The 23,815-nt window shown below is 36.0% G+C and overlaps 2 long non-coding RNA genes across 2 annotated transcripts in view; one reads left to right on the top strand and one right to left on the bottom strand.

Moving 5' to 3' along the window:
- The window catches only part of LOC309662145, a 97,716-nt gene extending 86,246 nt beyond the window's left edge, over positions 1-11,470 (bottom strand). Inside the window, exon 1 of the long non-coding RNA XR_014264535.1 lies at positions 551-11,470. This is a non-coding gene — a long non-coding RNA (uncharacterized lncRNA). The remainder of the gene's footprint in view (positions 1-550) is intronic.
- The window catches only part of LOC309662153, a 303,043-nt gene that overhangs the window by 245,661 nt on the left and 33,567 nt on the right, over positions 1-23,815 (top strand). The window lies entirely within an intron of this gene.

Below are 23,815 nucleotides of genomic sequence, written 5' to 3' on the forward strand. Positions count from 1 at the left end.
TCATGGTTTTTGCTTTCTTTTCCTCTTTTTTTCCCCTTTAGTTGCAAGGAAAATAAGTGGTTGATTCTTTGCAATAATTTAAAAAATATTTTTTTATCCTCAAGTTTCAAATACTAATATAAGGCTGTTCTTAAGAAATGAATGACATATAGGCTAGTAATTATGTATTGTGTATGTATGTATGTGTAGTATTATGTATCTACACATGTAGCAAGATGGAGTCTAAATTTATTGCAGTTCTAGGAAATTTTTAAAAACTGAAAGTTCAGGGAAGGAAATTCAGAGATTTCATAATGACTTCATAAATGAAATCTCTGAATTCATAAAATTCAGAGATTCAATTGCCGCAAGTGGTTTTAGGTCAAGCAACAAAGTATTTAAAGACTCAGAGTACCTAGTATTCATCAGGAGCTACACACTTAGTGCCACATATCACAATTCATAATATATGTGTTTTTTTTTTTTTAAATTTTTATTTATTTATTTATGGCTGTGTTGGGTCTTCGTTTCTGTGCGAGGGCTTTCTCCAGTTGCGGCAAGTGGGGGCCACTCTTCATCACGGTGTGCGGGCCTCTCACTATCGCGGCCTCTCTTGTTGTGGAGCACAGGCTCCAGACGCGCAGGCTCAGTAATTGTGGCTCACGGGCCCAGTCTCTCCGCGGCATGTGGGATCTTCCCAGACCAGGGCCTGAACCCGTGTCCCCTGCATTGGCAGGCAGACTCTCAACCACTGCGCCACCAGGGAAGCCCCAATATATGTGTTTTTTGATGTATTACCACAATACAGTTTTATGGTGAGAGTCCTGTGTTATATTTTAAATAGTCCTTTGAGAAAAGGAATATGGCAGCTCATCGATATTTCCTGGAAGTAATCACCTGGTGAAATAACCTTAAATGTGCAGTAGCGTTGGTGTCACAATGATAAAGACCCACCCTTATGAGGAAGTGTTTTGTTTTGCCAGTAAGCCTTGAGATGTCCATATTTCACACAGTTTCTCTGATATCCACCTGTCCATATTTTCAGACTGTAGAGCCTTTTGTGTCTTCATTGGCAGCAGGAGAGAAGAGGTTTAGCAGCCTTTCCAACAGCTGGTTTAGAGATTGCCCAATTCTATGAACACATCATCATCTAAATCAGTATGAAATGAAAGAGCTGGAAAGAACTATCAACTGTGATTTATGCAGATGGCTTGGTAGAGCGGTGCTGTTCCCCTGCTGCTGCCCTGGATAAGATACACAAGTGTGTCAGCCCTAACTGGAAATATGAAAGGTAGAGGAACTTCTGTAATAGTTATAATGGTTAATTCTATGTGTCAACTTGAACAACATGAGGGTTAGGGACACAGACTCCTGAGCAGTTGAAAATCCACTTATAACTTTACAGTTGGCCCTGTGTATCCACGGTTCCACATCTGTGAGTTCAACCAACCACAGATCATGTAGTACTGCAGTATATATTTATTGGGAAAAAATCCGAGTATAAGTGGACTCACACAGTGCAAACCTGTGTTGTTCAAGGGGCAACTTGAGTGTGAATGCAACCTTGACTTGCTTGTAGTCAACAGAATATGGCAAAGGTGATAGGATGTCTCTCTGTTGATAAGATTATGTTATATGGCAAAAGTGATGGGATGTCTGTCTGTTGATAAGATTATGTTATATGGCAAAAGTGATGGGGTGGTCACAATCATGATTATGTTTCCTTATATAAGACTTTGTCTTAGCAGACTATAAGCAGAAATTCTCTTGGTGGCCTTGAAGAAGTTAAGTTGCCATGTTGTGAGAGGGCCTGTGAGAGGGGCTCATGGCATCAAAGTGTCGACAGCCTCCAGGAGATAAGAGCCAGATGACAGCCAGCAAAAAAAACGGGCACCTCAGTCCTACAACCACAAGAGATTGAATTTTGCCAATAACTACATGAATTTATGAGGGGATCCCAAATTCCAGAAAGGAGTGCAGCCTTGCTACACTTATATTGCTTCTTTTTGAGACTCTGAGCACAGGACCCAGTTAAATAAGGCTCAGGCTTCTGATTCCCAGAAACTATGAGATAATATGTATTGTTTTAAGACCTATGTTTTTGTTAGTTATGCATCAATAAAAAAATTAACTCATTAGATAAGTAATGCCATTTGTAAGTAATGCTGGGCCATGACAGGCTTCCCCACCATAAAGGCCAACCCCTGTGGAATTTAAGACATGGAGGAGAAGAGGTGAGCACATACTTTTGTGGTGATGTGATAGAGGCTGATTCCATGGTCAGTGTTTGCTGACGGCTTTCAACCTCTACTTAGCCTTTTTCCACTGTTGCCTCACATCTAGGCAAGCCAATGTGAAAGCCTAGGTGCTCCACCCTTTGGACTGGCAGGACTGTGCCTGCCCTGATCTATACATGCACACAGGAAATCTCACCCCAACCCTACCCTTGACCTTAGTAAAAGCCAAAGCCAGTCACTGATCCTGGCTCTCTCAAGACATTTAAGGAACTGCTTAAGAGCCTTCCCTGCTCTCTCCAGAAAGCCTCATTGTGTGACTACATTTTTCATATTCTGCAGGGCTGTGTGTGTGTGTGTGTGTGTGTGTGTGTGTGTGTGTGTGTTTATACAAACTATAATGTTTGCTCCAGAATTAATACATTAGTGTTTTTCCCGTATTTGTGCATTTTATCTCCATTTTCTGAAGATCATGTCCAGGCAAGAGACTCCCTTGGTAAGGATTTTATGCACTCTGCTTAATCAGTGGAAAGATCTTTCACTATCCCTCCAATCAAATCCTACCCAAAGGGATTGTTTTGACCAGAGAAATGTATCTTCTAATCTCTGGGCTATATTCAAAGAGGTAAATCAAAAAATAACTCGTTTCTAAAGTTTCTCTTGAAATGAGTATCATAGCTATTTGTTAGCAGTCTAGCAGAGCAAAAAATAAGATACCAAATAAAGTGTGAAAAATAGTTTTAAAATTCTCATATCCCAGATTTAGCAGCTTCTGTTAAATATACCCAAGGGGAGTTTACATGAAATCCTAATATATTTCAAATAGCATTTTTAAGACTATTAGGCTTGATAAAATTTAAATATGATATTTTGTAGTCTCACGATAAGAACTTACATATATCCTTCATAGGCAAATACCTGACATTTCTTTTATCATTACTATTTTTTGTGGTAAGAATGTGAATTAGTTTAGGATAAAGCATGGTACATACAAGTTTTGATTTGTTTTTTTATGTCATAAATGTTGATCCTGAACTGAACTAAAATCAGTCATTTATTTCTCTTGTTCAAGCTATATGTTATATGCCCAGTTCAGAAAACATGAACTTTCAAATGGCTTCTCCAACTCTCCTACTAAAGTAGGTGTGATGCTTTTATATTTTTGTTATTCTTACATGACTGCACTCCTCAAAAGCAAAAAAAAAAAAAAAAAAAATCACCTCCACCACCAAACACATTAACTAAAGGCTGGTCCCAAATAGATGACTAATTATTGTCATGCTTGATAATGCTTATCTAGCAGCTGTATAATAGTTTAAGCTTAGTATAAATGTCTAAGATTTTGTAAACTATTACTTAACTCAATATTAGGCTTCCATTCTGCTCTGATGATATTTTGTATCATCAGACTACAAAATCATATCTGTATACCTGTTAGAAATAATCTCTTATGCAAGCTTCTTGTCTTTCTCTGCTTGGTCTTAAAATGTTGCACTTGCCTCAGATTTTCTTTTTTGGAAAGAAATGCTGCTGTCTCCTGGGGATTTTATACCCACTCAAGGTTTCTATTACCACCAATGTGTAGGTACTGCAAACATTTGCCTCCAGACCAGACTTCTCTTCTAATTTCAACCCCATATAAAGACACTTTTACATGGAAATTTTAAAAAGTGCTATTCTTTTCCATATCTCAGTTCACTTTGCATTGTATGTTTTTTTCTTCTACATAGAATTCCCAGCCTTCCTTTTTCATATGATCATCTTTCAAAACTCAGCTCAAGCATCACCTATGCTGTCTCTTTTCCATGTAGAATTGATCTCTCCACCCTCCCCTTTACTTCTGTCATATTTGCATCACAGTATATATATATTAGTGATTTGTACTTACATAAATATTTCCGCCTAATATATTGAAGTTTTTGAAGAATAAGAAACATAATTTTGAAAGCTATAGATGTGGTAGTATCAAATAAAATGTAATTTTTTCAAAGTGTTGCTGAAATAGAAGGGGTTTTTTTGATAACATGTATTTTTACAATCAGTGGAAAATAAACTTCAACTTCTTCATATGGTCCTTTTATATATTTGATATTAAAAGACTGGGAATAAACAATGAGGGATCATGTGTTTTTATGAAACATACACATACAGATATACAAAAACCTCTTGACGCACAGGTAAGTGGCATATATTATTTTTGGCTTGGTCAACATTACTTTAACTGTCACAGAAGGAAATGAAATTGGTCTAAACAATTTCTATTCATAAGGTCATAGTGGTTTTTTTTTTTTTTTTTTAGAGAAAAACTGATACCTCTTAAACCTGTTGCTCTTTTTTTTTTTTTCTAATTTTTATTTATTTATTTATTTTATTTTTGGCTGTGTTGGGTCTTCGTTTCTATGCAAGGACTTTCTCTAGTTGCGGCAAGTGGGGACCACTCTTCGTCGTGGTGCGCGGGCCTCTCAGTATCGCGGCCTCTCTTGTTGTGGAGCACAGGCTGCAGACGCGCAGGCTCAGCAATTGTGGCTCACGGGCCTAGTCGCTCCGCGGCATGTGGGATCTTCCCAGACCAGGGCTCGAACCGGTATCCCCTGAATTGGCAGGCAGATTCTCAACCACTGCGCCACCAGGGAAGCCCGGTCATAGTGGCTTTTATTGTGTGCTTGTAAATCCTATGTGCTTATAAATTCCAATTTTATGCTTGTGTGCACTTTTGATGTTGCTGGTTTTCTTGTTCTGTTTGTTAGATAGTCCATGGTATTGGGCTAACATGAAGGGCCTATAATTCTTTAAACATTTTGTCAAAGACAGACCCCCCCTTATCTGCCCTTTTATGAAACAGTCCTAGAATTAACTAAACATACTGTGTATAAGCTATTATTAATGGAAGTCTTTTTAAAATATGAGTTTTCTGTTTTCTTTAATTGTTTATAAATATGGTTTAATAACACTGCTTTTATTTTTAATTTTTTTCTCCTATTTCTGTCTAGAATGGAATGCTTACTTCTAGAAATCTCCACTTCTGTTCCATCCTCCAGTCCCCATTAATTTACTCTTTATAATTTGCCAGGATATTGAAAATCAGAATGATGGAGTTTGGAGAGGTAATTTAAATATGAGTCTATTAAAACTTTTACGTGTGGATAAGGACTTCAATATAAAGCAAAGAATATGAAAAGCTTTTTGTAATGTTCAGAAGTCTTTGCATTCAGTTCTTATTTGGGATTTTGTTCTAAATGTTTGGAAAATTAGAAAACATATCCAGATAAATGGGGTTAATCGTGTTTAATTTTTACATGAAATTTGGATTGTTTGGATTGTTTTTATTTTCCTATATGTATTATAATTTGCAACAAATAGTACACACATATATAATATACAGATACTAATATTAAAGTGAAAATTATATATTTTGCATTAGCAATAAGAACATGGCATTTGTAAGGTCATTTCTCTTTTAATTTATTATATATATTCTTATTTTTATCCATTCCAATATTTTCCCTTCCTTTCTGAAGTTTCAAGTTCTCTTCTATTATCATTTTCTTTCTGTTTAGAGAATTTTCTTTAGCCATTCGTTAGGAGTAGATTTGCTAGCAATAAATTCTCTCAGTTTTCCTTTGAGAATTACTTTATTTCCTCTCCATTCTTGAAAAATATTTTTAAGAATTCAGGAATATTTCTACAGAATTCACAGTTGAACTTTCTTTTCTTTTACTACTTCAGAAACATTTTGCTACTTCCTTCTGGAAGATGAGAAATTTGCCCTCATTCTAATTGGTGTTCCATTACAATTAATGCAACATCTCTCTCTGGTTTCTTTCAAGACATGTCCTTTGTCTTTAATTTTTAAAGTTTAATTATGATGTGTTTGAGCATGAATTTATTCGAGTTTATCTTTTGTGGGGGTTAGCTTGGCTTCTTGAATCTGTAGGTTTTGTCCTTCCACAAGTTTGGAAAGTTTTCAGTCATTATTTCTTTAAATACTCTTTTAGTCCCACTCTCTCTCTCTCTTCTTCCATTGTGGGAGTCCATTGATACAAACTTATTTCATTTTTTGTCTCCCAGGTTCTAGACACTGTAAATTTTCGTTGGTTTCTTTTTTTGGGGGAGGGGGCAGGGTCTATTTTCTCTCTGCTGTTCATATTGAGCAAATCTGAATAAGTCTTCAAGTTCACTGGTTCTGTACTCTGACATCTTTACTATTAAGCATATTCAGCAATGCATATTATGAGGCTCTGAATCCTATTTAATTTTCTCTTTTATCAGCCATTCTCCCTTTTGAGGTGTATCAGACCAGAGTTGGGTGTGTGTAAGTTTGGCTTCCCACTGGACCCTACCTATACCACCCAGCAAAAGTGATGAGAGCTGACTCAGACTGCCTTGGGATGGAAGTTCAGGTAGCTATTTCCTGGTGAAGGTGGGGCACCAACACACACTGCCCTGTTGCCCTTGAGTCAGGTTATAAGCTCAGCTCCCAATGAGCCAATACCAGGAAGGAGGGAAGCAGGGTGGGGTAGAAGCTCAGCATGTAGGGTTCAGCTCCTTGCCCAGTGGGGGACAGACACCACCTTGACAGAGAAAGAGGAGCACCACTGCTTCTACTGAACAGGGAATGAAAGATCAGAAAGCTGTTGCTTGCTTCCATGCAGGGTGGGTAGGAAAAGTAGAAAATCAGCTCTCTACTCAGCCCTGCTAAAATCGTGAAGTGGGGTGTCGTGATTTTTCCATTCGTGTTTGTCAGGAGTAGGGCAGGTCTTGCCAAAAAGGTTTTCTGCTGTGAGGCCACCCTTTTCTAGGACTTTTGGCTAGGGGCAACAGACTTTTCTTGAAGCTTTTTTTCTCTGTGCCAGCTGACAGTTCTGGGTTAGAGGCTTCTAGAGTTCTCTGTCCAGGATATATAAGAGAATAACAAAATTCAGGGAATTCACTTGTCATGTAGTTCCTCAAGTATGGAAAACTCTAAGCAGTGCACAGTGTGCTTTCTTATTTCTGCTTTTCAAAGTGTTCTTATTTGTTGTATTGTGTCCAGGGTTTTGTTTTATTTTTTGTTTAGTTGTAAAAAGAGGACTTTGGAGGAATGTGTCTCCTCCATCTTTGGGAATGTACTTTTCATCTATTGTAACACATATTTCTCTATCATCACTCACTCTGCTCACTTTCTATTGATGAATATATAGCCCCCTCCCCACACTTCACTCTATCCCAGAATCTTCTCAACTCTTTCTGTAAACTTCTAAAGAGTAATTCTTACACAAGTAGTCTCAGTCACCATGGGACATCAGGCAGTTTACCTTCCCTTTGCTTTTCTTCCTTTAGCAGTATTACCTATGAAGCCTTGTAAAAGGGCATCCTCCCGCTTGTGCTAATTTTGATGATGGATTCTCAAAATCACACTGTGGTAGTTACATATTGGTTCAAAGACATTGTGCTAAAGTTGGAAAAATGTCCATCCCTCAGGCTCATATCTGTGCAGGAGGTACACAAGTAAGTCATAATGACTTAACGCTTCTAATAGCTAAAAATGTTTTTGTTCACCACTTATGCTGGGTTGAATAATGTCCTGCAAAAATTTGTATCTACCCAGAACCTGTAAATGTGACATTATATAGAAATAATGTCTTTGCAGACAGAATCAAGTTGAGATGAGGCCATAGTAGGTTAAAGTGGTCCCTAAATCCAATAAGTCTCATGTCCTTATAACTGGAAAATTTGGACAGAGAAATTCACAGAGAACACCTGAATGAATTAATAAAATATGCTTAGTTAGCTTCTACCCTTTGCTCAAAAAAGTGAGTCCTGAGTTCATAAATTAATCATAGAAAACAAAAAGATAAGGCAGAGCATAGTAAATGGATTGTGGTATACTTATTTTCCTTAACTTTGCCTTAGACTAGGGAGATGCATTCTTTTGTTGAGAGTTATGTATCTTGAATCTAGTTTGACTCAAATTCCAGAGCTCTTTTATACTTACTCTTTTGCTTTAAGTTACCATCACCTGTGCTTTTTCCCTGTTTATAATAACATTTCCTACTGTTCATTTCTGAGGAGACAAAAAGGAAAGCATATGATAAAGTCTAGCCCCTGAGGTTGTTGAGTTCCATCAATTATACTCATCAAAGAGACAGTGAATGAAAACCAAAATGGTTTATGGCAAGTCTGTAGGTGATTTTCTCTTCATTCTCATGACCCTCACAGTTATCAGTTTATACATTAAGGCTTTGCCTTATTACAGCACACATTTCAGATCAAGCTCAACAGCTTTCTTCAGTTGAACATAGATAGCTATGTTCTCTTCCTGCCAAACCTATGGGCCCAAAGATATGATTAGAGTGACAGCTGCATATCAGAACCAACCGTCCAGTACAAACTGAGGAGAAAGCTAAGCTTGAGGTTTAGTGTTACAACTTTAAGAGATCTGATGCCTAACTGAGGGCAGTGATTTTTAAGCCATAGGTAAATAGAGTTAGGATGTGGGTAGGAGATTTGCTTAAGGAAGGTAAGCAGGCTGGCCCAGATAAGTAAGAGATGCTGATAGATCCCTTGGATAGCGTAGAGGGCATCATGTAGATGGGATACATATCAAAAGTTGATATATCTATGATCATGATATATGTTCATCTCATATGGATCTGTTTATATAAGAAGGTTCCTATTTGTGAAGATATTTTAGGTATACAGAACATTGTCTGGCTGGCAGCATGGGCCAGATTCACCCATTCTGCTACTCTTAGGCTTGATACATGAATACAAAATCTCACAGCACACAATAAGGGGTGCTATCTTTGGGGAATCCCTGCTGTGTTCAAAGTTCAGTGAATTATTTTCTCTTACTTGAATACCCATTACTTACTCTGCATTTGTTTTAATACATCAAGAGAGTAAGGCTCAGAGACTGTAAAAACTCCAGGTAGCATACATAGAAAGTCCCATTTGTCAAACACTGAGAAATAAAGGACCCCACTAAATCCTTCCTAATAGAAGGTGGCTGGGTTTATACGATCCAAGTAGTGATGATCCTACAGTACCCAAGGCCTTGTCATGTCCCCTGTGGCCTTACTTGTCAAACAGAAGAACAATCAAACTACTGGCAAGTCTATCCTCAGGGTGCTCAGGAAAAATGGACATAACTGCCAGAAATGTTCTAACATATGCTATTCCAGACCACCAAAAGTACAACAGGTCCAGTCCTTGGCACTGACTTAACTAATGGAGTGAAATATAAAGTGGAGAAACAGAGGTGAAAGAAACACAACCTAAACACACATATGCATAATATCCATGCAAGTATTGGGATTTCTGGCAGGTTTCTCTTAAATCACACCCATTTTCCCTGCTTAGGTTCTAAAATATTTGAGACATAAAACAGAAGAATGGCATATGGAAACCAAAGAACTCCTCTATTATTAATTGAGGCTGGGCTGGAGGACATGACTAGGGATATTAATCAAGTGGATCTGCAAATACTTAACAACAGAGTTAAGCACACTTTCACATCTGGACCTGCAAGTGCTGACCTTGGGACAGGTTTGTTTATATGGTAGGAAGTGAGCTAACCTTTAAAGAAACAGAGGAGACTTCTGACTTCCTGGAACATCTGATCCCTGAGGGAAAGCGGGGCAGAGCTCAGCAAAGAATGCCCAGTTATTCTTCCCAAATGTATCAATTATATAATCTCTACACAACCCCTAGGGGTGAATGACAAAACGAGAAAAGAGAGGTTACAAGTAACCATCTATGGGACTTTTCTATGGAGAAGTAAACTTTTATGGGGAAAGAAAAAAAGCCATCAGACATGAGGATTTTCCCTCAATATATTGCTTGTTTATGCATACATTACTTTTGGCTCTCTGTTGTATTTAGGTACATCTCTGAGAACTATATCTTAATTCACCAATTCTCCCATCCATAGTTTATAACAGCTATTGAATTTTATATGCTAGAGACTAAATTTTTCATTTGGAAGTCTTCTAATTAATTTTCATATCCATCTATACTAATATAATTTCTGCCTCTACTTTCTAATTTCCTGTTCTCCTTTGTAAATATTATTCTTTTTTTCTCTTTCCTCTATACCCTTGTAATGCCATTTTAGAATGCTCTATTTTATTTTCCTTTTCATTTGGAGCAAAGTAATCACTTCACGCTTACATAATTTCTTCTAAACTTTGTTTTTCCTCATGGGGTTTCGAATTTTGATATAAAGCTTCATCTTGAAGAGGAGCTTTTGTTTTGCTTTGTTCTACTTTTTTGTGGTTAGTCCTCTAATAATTTTGTGTTTGCCTCTTTTCATCCCACATGGACTGTAGTCTGTAACCAACTCATTTTGGTGCCTCAAGCTCCTACCCCATTATCTTATTGAAGATTTTGCAGATGTAGTCCCTGAACCCCTGGGAAGCTTGGTCCATGTTCCAGTCAATTTCCCTTTATACTTTGAGGTATACAGTTTCATATAAATTGTTGTCAGATATTAGGGTCAATTTTAGCTATTTTAAGTTTTCTTTCAGGGTTAGAGGAATTCCACTTTAGTCTCTAGGTTAAGCAGAGATTGCTCTGACCTCTCATTCTCTTGAGGCAGATTTAATTCCAGTTCCCAAGAAGATTCACATGATTGTTCACATGGAGCCAGGTGAACCATTGTATCTTTTCCTATAGTTGCTGAAGGTGATAAGGGAATTATGTGGGAAATCACTTTATTTCCTTTCCTTTAGGTGTACTAAACCTATATCCAGTACTTGGCTGGTGAGAACAGCTCCAGAAAGTCTCCTGCCTCTCCTGCCTTTCTTTATAAATCTGTAGTGATTGATGGCAAACATACACACACGCACACACACACACGTACATATACATACTAGATATGTTCAAATGCTAAAAAATTGTCTAAATATATAGTAGTCAAAAGGGAAACATTTTAGACTAAGCTTCACAACAAAAGCTCTGTTCTTTGTCCCCATATGGCTCCCCCATTCCAGTGAACCCCTCTCTGATGAGGCTCTCTCACATTATCAGGAGTAATCTGCTTTAATCAGAGTCCACAAAATTTAAGTGTTACTGTCATCCAAATAAAACCCACCTTCCCAGAAACATCCAGAGTAATGTTTGACCAAATAGCCACGTACCATGTTCCAGCCAAGTTGACACATAAAATTAACAGTCATAGGGCTGCAGTCATCTCAAGGCTTGACTGGGAAAGTTTCCCATGTCAAGCTGACTCTCTTGTGTTTTGGCGAGCCTCAAGTTCTTTGTGTGTGTGTGTGTGTGTGCATCTTTAAACTACTTTTGGGGGAATTCCCTGGCGGTCCAGTGGTTAGGATTCCTCGCTGTCACTGCAGATGGCCTGGGTTCAGTCCCAGGTTGGGGAAGTAGGATCCCACAAGTGGAGTGACCAAAAACAAACAATCAAAAAAAAAACCCTACTTTTGGTATTCCCCAAATATTAAATTCTCTGAGACTTTGAAATTGTAGCAAGTATAGGTTATAAATTGCTCTGTGTTGCATTTGCCTTCTACTAGAGTTGTACAGTTTAGGACAGTCTTTGGCCCACGTAGATTGGCTACCAAACTGCACAGAATCCCATGAGAGGTAAGGACATATTTATTTAACTCTTCCAGAATCCGGCAGAGGGGTACGTACACACACACACACATGCACGCACGCACGCACACACACACACACACACACACACACACCTGGACTTTATTATTGAGCCTCAAGTTCTTGATAACTGTCAGCTGGAGACACAGTTCCTAGCCACATGAGCCTCTCTTCATGACTGTTCACAATATGGTAGCTAGTTTCTCCTAGGTCAAGTGATCTGAGAGAAAAAATAAGAAAGGATACCCATAATGGAAGCCAGTCTTTTTATAACCTAATTTCAGAATTGACATACCTACCATCTCTTCTGTGATATTGTTTTGTTTGGAGGTGAGTCAGTAAGTCCAGTCCACATTCCTGGAGAGGGGACTACCCATGAATTTGAGTGGCAGGAAGCAGAGATCATTGGGAGCCATCTTAGAGTCTGCACACCTCAATATGTATATAAATTCAAGTATGGTTTCGTATGTATTTTCAGTGGCAGAAAAATGTAAGTCCTCAGAGTACATTTTTTTTCACTGATTTTTTTCAGTAGCAAAGGGACAGTAAGAAAAGTTATCTTTTTCACATATCCCACTTGCTTCCTCTGCATCTTCACCCTCAGCATGCTTATTTTAAAGTCCACGTAATGTCTAATTTAAGAGCAGTATATGGCCTAAGGGCCACATTCAGCATCAGCCTGTTTTTTGTATGGTCTGCTTGGTAAGAATGTTTCTTATACTTTTAAAGTGTTTGCAAAGCAAACAAAACAAACCAAAATGAAACAAAGAATAATAAATATGCAACAAAGTTTATATGTGGCCTATAAAGCTTATAATTTTTACTATCTGGTCCTATAGAAAAAATGTTTGCCAACCTTGATCTGGTTTTACCTTTCAGAAAGATGATGAATAAAATATAAAATGTATTATAAAATATAATTCACCAAATTTTACTTTGAAATTAATATGGAACAATAGGAGGGCAAACATCAGTTTTCCCTTTTATGTTTTTAAGTGATACAAATTAACAAATAATCTGATCCTATTTTTCCTACTTTTGATTTCCCCCAAAGTACATTTAAGTTATTAAGAATCATATGAGATGGTAAACTACAGCTTGATATCTTTGTGTATGGAAAGCAAAGGACAAAACATGCTAATCCAGAGAAATCCCAGGGTAAATAACAGCAGTTGATATTTGGACTGTAGTAAGAGAAGACTGAATTCATACATTCCTTTCTGTAGAATGTTCAGCTTTTTGACACATCACAGTAGGTAAAGCCTTACAAAATGAGGAGAGGGCTCAAGTCAGTGGATTTCTGAGAGCCAGCTTCAACAAACCCCTGCATTTTGTCCACGGCGGGGGAGAAAGAAGAGAGGAAGTTAACAGTTTATTGATTGTTTAATATTTACTGAATAGTTACAATCATAGGGGATCTGGGATACTTTTGAACAACCACTGTATTTGATGAAAAGATTTTGAAATCCTACACCAAACTCTGCCTGCCGTGCAAGTTCCATCAGGCTTGGAAAACGAACAGATCCACTCAGCTTTTTATCTCTGTTGTCTCACTCTGCCATTCCTGAGGATGGAAATCTAGGGCTTGAGAGTAAACAGCAGAGATCTTTTTCTTTTTTTTGTAGGTTAATCAGCATTTTTAAAATCATAAGACTCTCAAAGATATCAATAGCAATATTAGCTAATATTTATTGAGTCGCTATTAAGTATTAGGCATAGTGTTGTTTGGTGCTAGAGCTGGGTTCCATCGTCCCCACTCATAAAGCACCATATGATACTGCTTCCCACAGTGGCCATGAAACATACATTGCAACCAATTTCTGATCTTTAGAGTAAGAATCAGGGCTTGGAATTTTCAGACTCTCATTTCATCAGTGCTGTTTTTCTTTGTTGCTACTGTTTTATTTCCTTCCATTTCTTTCTTTTCCTAATAGTTCCTTCTGACCTTCTGCTAAAATATTGCATAGTTATTATGCAATTTATAGTTCCTGTATTTCTTTCAAATTAAGTCTACATTTATCTTGGATTTTTAAAATGGTAGAATAATATTATTTCAGAGCTAAAGAAGGCCACTCTCCCTTTTCTAGAGAAGATACTGTGAGTTTCCACATATAAAGCTGTCATCTGCTTTTCTTAGTTCATGGAAAATACTGTGCTTTAATTTACTTACTTAACCACACACATATGTATAACATTTATAATTTATTTTTTGAAATGTATTATTGTGTTATATTTTCAGGGAATTGTATATTTTAAAGATCTACAATTTATTGAACATATATTATTCCCTAAGTTACAAATACTTAATTTTTCTAACAAACCTATAAACTGCTATATTTTATGCCTGTTTTTCAATGAGTAAAGAGATTTGAAGACTAAATAACTTGCATTGGTAGGATTCAAAACCTATTCTAACTACAATGCTATAGCAACAGTAATAACGAACCTTTATATCCATTTTTTCTTTTATATTTTATAATATATACTAATTCAAATAGCTTCATTTTTTGCTCCAACTGAAGTAAATAAGCCAGCTGTTACTAAATCCACTTCTATAGCCAAAAAAAAGAAAGGTTAAGAAAAGTCTTAGTTACTTACTTAATTAGAGTGACCTGACTAAACCTGACAAGATTGGGGAAAGAACTTTAGTCTCCTGTGTCTTAGTCCAGTGACCTTTCCCCAGAATTGAATCATACAGCTATGTTTATTCAGTGGAGAGTCTCATTTTATGCATAAACTCAGTCTACTTCTGCAACAGTGATGAAGTAAATATTTTTCACAGTGAGTATGAAAAAACCTGGATCTGCAACAGGGAGAAAATTCAGTCTTCCTCAAACAATTTGAGGTTTCTTTGGGACCCATTAGGGGTTTACCATAGTTTTCCTGATCATTTTTTTTCTTCAGGGTATGCTGAAAGGTGTTTGCAGTTAAAAATGAAGGCTCTTGAATTGCTTGAAGGCAATCCAGATTGAACAAGAATTTGACTATCCTCAACAATGTCTCTTTATCTTTACTTAGTAATGGCATTTTTTAAAAAAAGGAAAACTATTGCCCTAGGTACCCTAAAATTGATATAATTTACCCAACAAAATTTTACCATGCTCTCCTGTTATATTTTATGACACTATGAACTCTTCAGTTGCTGTGATCTGAGGCACATTTCCTCATATTGGGATCAGGGAGAAATATGAACAGAGCTTTAAGTCAATGAATTAGTGGTTACTTGGAGAGGCAAGAGGCTCTTGTTTGATAGAAAAATGATCCTATATCTTCTCTTGTATAATTTGTCTAATTGGTTGTTTTGTTTGTTTGTATAAAGAAACATGTAATTCTTTTTTATTTATTTGTTTTATTTTTTTGGCCACAGGGTTTGTGGGATCTTAGTTCCCTGACCAGGGATCGAACCCGGGCCCTCTGCAGTGAGAGCACAGATCCCTAACCACTGGACCACCAGGGAATTCCCTACATTTATGTTTTTCATCCCTTGTGTGGTAGATTTTGTGAATACGATGATAAATAAGATACTTTCTCTACCGTCAAGAGCCAAAAATCTAGAAGAGGCAAGCTAGTGAACAGACTTTCATAATAACAAGGGTTAAATGCTGTAAAATCTATGTACAGGATGTGATAAGAGGGCCAAGGAGAGGCACCTAACAAAGTCTTGGAAGAAAACACATCAAGAACGCTTTATCTAAGAAGTATTGCATAAATTAAATGTTAAGAATGAGTTAACCCTAGAAATAAGGAGAAAAAGTACAGGAGTAAACACTACTTGTGCTCACTAAGAGGTCAAGCTTTCCTTTTCTGACAGGAAAAGGTCCTTTTGAACTTAGACAAAGCCATGTGATTTGTTTGGCCAAGTGAATGTGACCAATGTGAAGGGAAGGTGACACGGTTTTACCAGTGGACAGAGGCAATTAAGGGCCAGTGTGCATTGTTCCATGCTCTCACCATGATGCAGTGAAACCTAAAGACTCAGTTTGGGATGGAAGCTCCTTAAGGTGGTGAAGCCTCCTCCTGTCTTGAATCTTATGCTACTGATATTTTAGTGGTGTTTCTTAATGTGTCACAGCTTATCCTACCTTGACTGACACATACATGTTTTTTTTAAGTGGTAAATAATTCAGAACAAGGAGGTAGTGTGACAAGAAATAACATTAAGATATCAGCAGGGATTAAATTATGAAAGACTTTGTATGCTAATTTTAATTAATTTGGATTTTATCTTTTGACCAGGCACATTCCTGATATAAATGAATCAACGTATTGCTAGCATAAAGCTGAGTTTCACAACCTTGGCATTGTTGGCATTTGGGGCCAGAGAATTCTTTGATGAGGAACTGTCCTATGCATTGAGGATGTTTAGCAACATTCCTGGCTTATACCCACTGGATGATAGTTGCACCTTCTTCCCCAGTTGTGAAAACTAAAAATGTCTCCATATATTGCCAGATGTTCCCCACAGGGCAAAATCACCCTGAGTTGAAATTATTGACATACACGGAAAGGAAATTTGTTGTAAGATAAGCAACATACAATAACTGTCATAGCTATGAAAGATTATTTACATTTTCTAAACTGCAGCGTGCACAATCCTATTTGAGTTTTAGAAAAATGCTTCAGATTATAGCATTGAAAATGGGTCGGAGAGGGGCAGTATTCATTGTGGTAATACCTCCTTGTAAGTAAATGGACATCTTTGGTTCCTGAAGAATTCCAAAAGTTCAGCCTGCTCCATGACTGCTCTGGCTTTGTCATCCATACCTGTATGACAAAGACATCTTGATACAAGTTGATTATCCTAGCAACTTCAAAACAGTCTAGTACTCTGAATTAAATGGAATATTTTCTGGATATATTATGCATAGTTATACCATAAAAATTTGGACTTTGATGTATGAATGATCAATGGAGAGAATTGGATAATTGTCTAATACAGTGCATAGAGCGAGCTGGAAACACAGTACATTCTAATTAACCTTTTGCTGATGTAGCTTGTTGTAATTTAGAATGAGGTTAAGAACTGTGGATCTGGGTATTAATCTTACCTCAAGTATACTGCCTTCATGGTTTGTATCAAGATTTTTACCTTACATTTCAATTTCATTATTCATATAATAGTGCTAATAACATTGTTTTATATAATTATTCTAAATATTAAATAAGATAATGTTCTGATTGATTAAAAATTATGCCAAATTGAATGTAAATACCGTTGTTTATCTGTAAGACTCTTGGAATTTTCAAAGATAATTAGACTAAATTTTTTTAATACCTGAATGAAACTAAATATTGATATGTCAGCTTTCTTATTTGCACCCTATGCTTTGCAGGTGTTTGCTTTTATATCATCAAAATATCTAGTTCTCCTCAAATTCCTTCTTTCCTCTAATCTGTGTGAGCTTTTTTGCCCTCCTTTCTCCTTTTATAAAGATGGAGGGATACTATATGTTTTCAAGCAACTTATATATTTTTATCAGATTGTTACAGACAGCATAGGATAACCAGAGGAAGTAACTTCTATAAGGAAATATAGGCTAGTTCTTTCATTTTTGAAGATAGTGTTCCTAGACTTCAGGGCATAAGAAAGTAGCTACTAGATTAAAAAATTTCAAGGGAAAAAGACAAATATATTTGTATATATATTAATTAAACATTCATTAAGCATATATTACAGGTCTAGTCCTATCATAGATGCTGGAAATACCAGTGTAAGTATTCAGACACACTTTTCCCTCACTGAAATTAAAATACAATGGGTGAGAAGACCAAAAAACACAATAATCTTCAACAAATTATGATAAATGTAATAGTAGAAATCCAGAATGCTATGAGATTTAAAAGGATAGAAGAGATACCTATTTTAGTCTGTAGGGTGCTAGTGGCTTGGGAGAGGTCTCTCCCCACCCAAAGATTTATAGAGGTAAAGAGTGAGAGAAAGAAACCAAGTGTTCTAGTTAAATGTAAGCAGCATAACAAAGGCCAAGCCAAAGGAATGAATGATTCTCAGGGAAATTAAAAGTAGATCATTATGTCTGGGGTGTGGAATGTAAGCACAGGAATAGCAATAAATTAGAAGGCAGATCAGACAGGGACTTGCAAGACATACAAAGACATTTGGGTTTTATTCTAAGAGAATTGGGAGATATCAAGGCATTGAGCTGCTACAGTGGAACAGTAAGATCAAATTAAGAGGACAACTTGGGATACACAGTGAGGAATGAATTGGAAGTTGCCAGAACCAAGGCAGACACCTTAGTTATTACACTGCTTTAACGTATTAAAAAAAAAAAAAGTTGCTGGGGTTTTACTAGGCTAATGGGAAGCAGCACTATAAAATGTAGACAGAATTATTGAAGATTTATCTTGACTTGGTTGATTTGATGTATGGGATGAGAGAGTGGAAGGAATCAATGATGTGTCCAAGTTTTCCTGATTGGTCTGGGTGCATAGTGATGCTATCAAGTGACATAGAAGACACAAGAGAAGAAATAAGTGTGAGGAGAGAATAATGAGGGTGAATGTTAGAGTTTTATTTGAATTTCAATTTGGATTATCATTTGGTTATTTAGGACTGGAGCTCAGGTGAGAGAAATAGCCTGGAGATATTGATCAAAAAGTCATTGGTATGTTGATAGATTGTAATATTAATATGTGAGATTACCTGGGCCAAGGGTATGAAGTGATAAGAGAGAAGAGTTGCAGATAGAAGAAATTCTGAAATTTAAGGTGTGGCTGAAGAAGAATGCTAAATAGAGACTGGGAAGGTAGAAGAAAAAACCAACGTACCGCTACATCTAGGAGGCCAAGGTAAACAACTGTGTATTGAAAAAAGAAAAATAAAAACCTGAATTTATAGATAGTAATATAGTAACAACATTAGTCATGAAAGAAGTATGGTACTGCTCTGGTAGAAAGAAAGCAACTTCAAGGAAAACTCTTAATGACTTCCTAATTAGAAATGATAGATTCCCTTTAAATTATACTTGGAAGTCCAAAATAAAAGGCCTTAGGAAATTTCCTGCATTATACTCTTAAACCGGCTCAATCTTAAAACATTTAATATCTTTCCATGTACCAAGGGCATCAGATTAGCAGTCAGGTTTTGAAGAGAGCAGAGGGGACTTGCTTTTTCATCTTTGCAATGGTTACATGTTTCTCATTTTTAAAAATTCCTCACTTTCACAGCATCTCGGAACATTGTACCATCATCCTTTCTGATGGGAACACATTAAAGTGCTCCTTTTTCCCATACCTTCCTGTCTGGTTCTTCATAGTGAAATGCTAAATATGGTGCGCATATCCTTTTAATGCTAATGGCGCAGTAAACTGTAGATAGACAATTTAAATATAAAGAGGAAGGTGTATCCTCAGACACTTTGTAAAGTGGGGTGGAGGAAAGGTAGCAAAATGTAAATATAGACTGAAAAGCTCACTTATAATGTTTACTTTGTTACTTAGCTGCTATTATATAGATTGGGTCATTCAAAAATAGAATTTCTGTTCAGCTTTAATAACAGTCTTTGTGTTCCTTATTTTATTGCAGGCATGTTATAAGAGTGGCAATTTCACAGTAAGCAGCTGGACTAATGCTGTTCATTAGCAATTGTATAACATATCATAGGAAAAAGTAATGTTCCATTGAAATATGAGTTTCAGATCTTAAATCCCTAACTGAATGTCCTTCTTACTCACACACTATCAGCATAATGACATTATTTTTCATTAGTAAGATAAGAATGAAAACATTTAAATACATTTAAAAGTTTAAGATAAACTTTTAAAAAGACAGCTGTGTGGGAACCTATATATTATGAATTACTGCAATGGGAAAAAACAATCTATCTTGTTAGCTAGATTTCCTGCTCAGCCCAGCTGGGCCATTCCAGTGATCTGGGGAGTTGAGGTAATCATGAGCCAATGATTATTCATTTGTATGAGCCGCCAGCATAACCTGCCAGTAATACTTACCCACATTCAGCATCTGTGCATAGACACTGATAGGGGTAATTGTGATGGCAGCCAAAATGGCAAATCCCAGCATGTCCTGGGCTTGAACACAGCTATTCAAATGAAAGAACATTTTCTAATTTCCTGAACTGGTGTAAATTCCCCAGTGAATTTGGCCTATATAATCACAGGCAGATTATGGTTCCAAAGTCTGGCTCAAATCTACGCCAGATTGACTACTAGTCATATTAAGAAAAGTTGGATTAAAAAAAAAAAAAAAAAAAAAAACGAATGCAAATTTCGGGCATATAAACAGCAGACGAAATGTATTCCATTATACTAACAGTTAGTATTCTGGAGTCATGCACACTGTTGGTTTACTCTGTTATAAACTAAAAAAGTTTCTCATATAACATATATATGTATATGTATATATTATGTATATACATTTATTTAATGTAAATATATTTTACATTGATAAATGAACTTAGAGCTTTGTACAGATTAAGTGTTATCTAGTTATATGTTTTATTTTTAATATATTTTTTCTGGCAGCCTTTATTACTGTAACCTATCCTCTATGAAATGATGCCATTCATTCATTCATTCTTTGAACAAAAATTTATTGAGTAATTACTCTATGCAAGGTTTAATCAATGTCATAAATGGCTGACTGCATCTCAGGGAGAATTGTGTCCACTGCCTGTCTGTGACTGATTTCATCTGCACCATATTTTAAGTTGGTGATTTTCAAAAGGTATTTTCCTAAGCAACAACTGGTTGTTTGTTCAAAAGATATATTTCTATATACTATTAGGAAAGATTCTAATTCAGTACTCCTTAAAACCAGCCTGGGTATCTGATTTTCTGACACGTATTCCCAGATGACTGTGACATGATTATTGTGAAGCTCATCTTTTCAGACCCTGATGTCTCTAATTAAACTATACTACCCAGACAAAAGTTATTGAAGGAGAGAGAGAGAAATAAAGATGGAGAAAAAATAGTCTTATAGTAATAAGGTTTTGTGCATTAGAAATTACATATATCATTTTTACTCTTCTCCTTATCATAGGCACTGACTTAAATGTATATAATATTCATGTCTTTGAAAAGCAGTCTGTTTTGTATGTGTTTCAATTTACAAGACTTTGTTATAGATTGTGTTTATGTCTTACTTATTCACTCAACAATAAAGATGAACATATATGTTACTTTTATTTATGTATAAAAATCTTTAAAAATTGTCATTTGATGTAAAGATAAATTATATATTTGAAATAAAGCTAATTATGTAGGAAAAAACATTGTAGGGGTATATAATTTATAACTTGACTATATTATATAACTTGACTATTCAGATTATTTCTTTGTGTGCTTCTAGCACATTTTATTTATTTCTTTCATCTGTATGGCCTTCAAGACTCTTCTGCACAAACAATACTATTATGAGCATGTCCTCCTATGGAAACTTTGAGAGTTTCTTGGTGCAGGAATGGAACTGCTAGCCCATACAGTATTGTATGAGTCATCTTCTACATGTAGCAGTATTCTCACTTGGGGAATATGATTGATGCAAAGTAAGTGCAAATTCCTATCCATTGTACTATCATCTATAAAAAGTGGCATTTCAGATTATCATTAAAGGATGAATAGAACTTTACATTGTTGCAAAAGTAAGGAAAACTTTTCAGGAAGAGGAAAACCCATGTACAAAGTCAGGGAAAAGTAAAAGTCCATGGCTTGGATCTCCAACAGGTAAAAGTTCATTTATCTGAGGGCTGCAAGTAGTTGAGATTTCAAGACATGCAGTTAGAGAGGCAAATTGAATTTGAGCTTTAAAGAGCCTTGTGGATAATAGAGATCCCTGTAAGTATTTAAGCAGGAGACCATCACAATTTGTTTTTTGATGTTAGACGTCCTCCTGAGGGGAAGTTGAGCTGGATGGAGGAAAGAAATATCTGTTAATAATGGAAATAAAAATAATAATTACATATACATATAATGACAACAACTAATATTTACTGATCCTTTGCTATGTCTTTGAGCCTTTACTGAGCCCATGTAATGTATCATCTCAATTAATTCTTGCTCTAACCCAGAGAGATAGTTGTTATTATCCTCATTTTACAGATGAGGAAACATTCTGAAAAGTGAAGGGATTATATCCAGTATATTGTAGGCCTTGTACATTTTACAATGTGAGAGTCTTTTAATAAGAAAAAAAAAAGAAGAAGAATAAATACAAAATTAGGTCAAAATTCATTTGTATTTCAGATGAGAAAATGAAACAAAATAAATTATAAATTTTACAAAGTTAACACATAGCCTAAGTGTGCTCAAATCAGAAAAAAAAATTTACATTAATTCTATACTCTCTACTACTAAATACAAAATTATATACTGCTATAATGTTCTTTTCTGCATTTTGAAGGTACATAATCTATCTTTACTTCAAATGACAATTTTCAAAGATTTTTCTACATAAATAAAGATAATCAGTTTTTCCCTCTCTGGCATAAATGTTTAAAATAACATTTTAAAATTACTAAAAGAAGAGTTTTTGAAGCCTAACAAATTTATTTACTGTCAAATTGGGAAATCTGTAATTTTTTTTTCTTTATAAGTTGTATAATTTGGAAGTGCCAAAACTCAAATTCTTACTGCAATAAAAGTCAACTTCTGCTCCTTTTTATTATGATGCTGGGTAAATCAGCCAAGGGGGAGGGGTAGTGGCAATGTGCTATAGATTGAATATTTGAGTCCTCCCAAAATTCATACATTGAAACCTAACACCCAATGTTATAGTATTAAGAGGTGAGGCTTTTGGAAGTTGCTTAGGTCATAAGAGTGGAGCCCTTGTAAATGGGACTAGTGCCTTTATAAAAGAGATCCCTAGTTCCTTCCGTCATGTGAGGACACAGCAAAAAAGCACCATCAGTGAAAGAGAAAGCAGTTCCTCACCAGACACTGAACCTGCTGGTATCATGATCTTGGACTTCCCAGCCTTCTATGAGAAATAGAAGTTTATTATTTATAAACCACTCAGTTTATGGTATTTTGTTATAGCAGCCTGAGTAGACTGAGATATAAGGCTAGCAATAACATGATTGATTATAAATGGAATTGACTGTGAATCACATAACTATTATACCATTAAACCAACTAAACGTAAAGTCAACTTCTTTTTAAGCTGGATCCCCAAAATTGTTTTTGCCACTCCAATGCCACATGATACAAAGGGGAGTGAAATAGAAGTCATGGTGAAAAAAAAGCAATGATCTTAATCAATTTGATTAAAATATCATATTGAGAAATTTACAATAACATATCATGATGTGGTACACATTGCTATGACCTGAATCCTAGAAAGGTCTGTGCAGTTGAGTGTCCTTGAAGCTTAAGCTTCACTGGCTATGTGGTAAATCTACTTCTGTTTGTGACGAATTCCTCCAATATCTCCCCAGGTATTTTAAGTTATCATTATACTGGCCCAATCAACTTTATGCCTAGGGTTAATGGGGCAGAGTTAACTGCTTTTTCTCTCTTAGCACATTTATGATACTAGTTATCATCTACTGATAATGTATTTGTTTTTAACAATTAAAATTAGAGAGAAAGGAAAATATCACAGCTTGCTATGCTAGCCCAGATGTTCAGATTTCTACTTCTATGTCTGAGGAGACAGGAGGCTGTATCAGAAATCTCTCTCCTTAAGATCGCTGCCAAACTGTTACTCTATGACCTTGACTCAGGAACACTTTTTCTTTGAGTTTTTGCTGCTGATTTTATCTTGCTGTGATTTGAAAGCATCCAGGTGACTCTTTCATAAAGATTTAGGATTAATTCCTGATTAATTACTAATTAATTTCTTACCTAGGCTAGATCCTTGTTACTCAGATTATGGTCCACACTTAACAGCATCATCAACATCAAGTGAGAATTCGCTAGAAATGCAGAATCTCCAGTCTCACTCCAATCCACTGAAACAGACTTTGCATTTTAAAAGATACCTAAGGGATTCTAGTACATATTAAAGTTTGAAAAACACTGTACTT

The sequence above is a fragment of the Balaenoptera physalus genome (genome assembly GCF_965194825.1).
Source record: "Balaenoptera physalus genome assembly, chromosome: 5".
Lineage (NCBI taxonomy): Eukaryota > Metazoa > Chordata > Mammalia > Artiodactyla > Balaenopteridae > Balaenoptera > Balaenoptera physalus.